Source organism: Muscardinus avellanarius (assembly GCF_963383645.1).
Source record: "Muscardinus avellanarius genome assembly, chromosome: 12".
Taxonomy (NCBI): domain Eukaryota; kingdom Metazoa; phylum Chordata; class Mammalia; order Rodentia; family Gliridae; genus Muscardinus; species Muscardinus avellanarius.
This window is the reverse complement of record NC_137798.1, coordinates 107,664,934-107,668,521: the sequence shown is the minus strand read 5'-3', so window position 1 is coordinate 107,668,521 and position 3,588 is coordinate 107,664,934.

Below are 3,588 nucleotides of genomic sequence, written 5' to 3'. Positions count from 1 at the left end.
TTCATTAACTCTCCATACAGCAATGCTGCTGCAGAAAAAAAACAGGGACAACTCTGCCCATTTGTGCTGTCATCACAGAACATCTAGGACTGGTGGTTCATGAAGAATAAAAATATCTCTCTTACCACTCTGGAGGCTGAGAAGTCCAAGGTCAAGGGGCCAGCATCTAGCAGTGATTTTCTTTCTACATCATCCATGGAGAAGGGTGAGAAGGTCCTGGGGTGTGTGTGTGTGTGTGTGTGTGTGTGTGTGTGTGTGTGTGTGTGTATGGCCAGCAGGGCTCGGGTCTCCATGAACAGAGCACACATCTTACTCTTCTGCCTCCATGACCTCAGTCACTTCCCTGGCTCCTTCCTGAGGGGGAAGTTGGCGTGGTATTACTTATTTCATAGTTCACAAGGTCATCAGGCTCCCCCACCCCAGGTGTGTTGGAAGGAATGCACCACATGGCCTCAAGACCCTGGGTTTGAGGCTGCTCTCTGCTCCTTGGCTGGCACAGGATTAAATTCTGTCTCCAACTCCCCATGTATGACAAGGCCCAGCCAAGGAAGTATGGGTAAGTCTATCCCACCCCAGGACGAGCCCCAGGCGTTCCCCGCAGTTCGCCAATTAGAAGGATCCCAGCACACAGGGTGACTACAGAGCAGGGCCCTCCTGTCCCCACTCACAATGACCTGATTCAGACCACAACACAAGCATTAATTAACCAACTAATTGCTAACCTGCTGAGGTCCAGAAAGTTTAAACATGGCTTGGCCTGTGGTGATCAATGCATTGTGTAAGGGTATCCACTGGTAAAAACCTGCCTTGGATCAGCTCACTCCAGGAACAATATGCATAGGACCACAAAACAAATGTCAAAAAGCATCAGTGCAAAAGAAGGGAGAGAATGTTAGACAAAATCAAGGGACAGATGATGAAATTTCATACGCTGGGACGCCGTCGGAAAGGGTTCCACGACTGATCATGCCCGACACAGCTGGGAGCTAAGACCGGCTGAGGCAACAGGGAGTGAGAAAAAGCACAAGCAATGACCTGCCCGGGATCCTGGGAAGTACCAAGAACAGAGCCATCAGGTGCCTCTGAAAACCAAAGCTGGCTGAAAGAATATATAAGGAGCCATGGAGACAGCCCCACGCTCACCCACTTGTCCACACTGTAATAAGGTGGAGACTGACTCTGGAGGAGGTCTCCTGAAATACCAGTGCTCAAGGGAGTCCAGTCAAGGCTGGAGAGAGGGGAGCGAGAGCGCCGTGGGAGAATGAGGGCCACGGGCCTCTTGCCAGTTGGTTCCGAGCACCTGCGACGGTTGTAGCCCTCAGTCAGGTAGAGGATGCCTCTTTTAGTGAAGTCAGCAATTCTCCCCTCCCAAAGAAGAATACCTACAGATTCTGAGAATTGGGATTTACAAAAAAAATTTTAATTCCACATGATGAATTTTAAATTCACACCAACTAAGTAAACCGGTTGGCAGCCCCACTCACTGACACAGAGCATCCAATCAGCATCTTAGAAGTACTCCACTCTTAAAATTAAATTGGGCACAGCATCAGCAGGCATTGGGAGAGATCTTCCAGTGTGAAGAACAAACAGGAAGTAGACACAAGTCAGGAAACAGAAAAACACTTTAAAGACACTATGACACTATGTGCCCATCTAGTTCCTACATCCTGTATTAGTCAGCTTCCTGCTGCTATAACAACTGTCTGAGATGATCAGCCTAGAGAGGAAATGTTCACCATGACCCCCAGCTCTGGAGGCTTCAATACACAATCAAGTGGACCCGCTGCCTGTGAATCCCTGGTATGCTGGGGGAACACATCATGCTGGGAGCATGAGGCATAGAAAAACCACCCACCCATGGCTGGGATTCAAGAGAAACAGCAGAAGATGCTGGGGTCCTCTGACTGCCTCCAAAGGCTTGCCCCCAAAAACCATAACACCTTCCTCTAGGTCTCACCCCTTAAAGGTCCCACCACCTCACAAACTGGGACTACGCCTTTAACACATGGCCTTGGGGGAACATGTAAGACCCAACCATAGCACATTTTTAAAACAAGACCGCGGTAATCAAAGGGGAGATACATGCAACAAGAAAGAGATCTTCACAAACCCTGCATTCTTCATGGCAAGTGTGCAGTGTATCCAGCAAAATGAACAGCAAAAGACAGAAACTTGGGTCTTGAAAGTTCCTAAAAGCTGCCCTTAACATCAAGTCACACATGGGGAGCAAACCCACTTCCCCCGCCTCACATTACTCCCCCTGAGTCTTTAGCCATGCTCCCTCTGGCCCCACCCCACACGTGCCCCGGGAAGTGGATTTGGGGGCTGGAAGGCAACCCCCCACGTGGAGAGTTCCAGTGAGATGTGTGGGCTCAGCCCCACCTGCAGCGGTGGGTAGAGTTCTGCCATGCTGGACTCCGCATGTGGAAGGCTGGGGTTGTTTCCTAAGGGGTACTGCCAAAAATCTACATTTTTTTAGAAATAGGGCCTCTTTGCCACTTTCACCTTCCCCCTGAGATCTCCAGTAAGGCAAACAGGAGTACAAATTGTTGGCTCTCTCAACCCCACAACCCAAAAAATGATGGAAGTATAACTAACTCATAGGGAAACTGGGAAAGAGTTGAGAATGTGGAGAGGGAATTGCTGGAATTGGGATGTGGCTTTCTCCCTCACGAGTTCATGGGGTGGAAGCTGGGTCCTCAGTGTGGTGAGATTTAAGAACTTTGGAGGGTGGTGATTAGGTCTTGGAGGCACTGTCCTGCAAGGTCCTTCCAGTCTCGGAGTGAGCCCCACACAGTGGCTCATAGACCAGTGAGCATGACCACTGCTTTCCTTCCTGCCCGGCCACAGGGCTCTCCTTTGCAGACCATTGCTGTCGTGATCCTGTCCACCATGAGGCCCTCACTGGAACAAGTAGGGCCTCCAGTCTCAGACGCCTTGCCTCCTAAACTGATCTAAATAAGCCTTTTCCTCCATGAGTTACTCACACTAAAGAATTTTTATAGCAATGGAAAGTGGACTAATACAGAAAGTTGGTTCCAAGAAATAGGGTCTCTGAGATGGGACTGTGAGCTGGCGCTGAAATGTGGAGCCTTTAGGGGATGCTGAGATGGGAGAGATGCAACTTGCCTGTAGGAAAGACGTGACTGTGGGAGAAGGGATGAACCGCGGCCCCTCCAGATCCACGTGTGGAGGTTCTAACCTCCAGAACTTCAGACTGTGACCACGTTTGGAAACAGAATCACCCGAGGTAATGAGGTGCAAGGGTCATGCTGGACTCAGGTGGGCATCTAGTCCAACAGGACTGGTGTCACTCTGGGCACAGACAGGCATACCAACACGGAGAGGACATTGTGAAGTGAGGCCGGGAACACAGATAAGACACCAGACGACAGGGAGCCGTGGACCTCAGAGCCAGGGAGAGCCTGAACCAGCCTGCTGTGCGGCCCAGGACCTGGGACAGATGCCCTTCTGTTGTTAAGGCACCCAGTCTATGGCCCTGTGTTCTAATGAACCCCGGTGTCCACGTGGGCTGTTAGTCCAGCAGCCTCCTCGGCATCGTGGATATGCCCAAGCTGTGAGGGA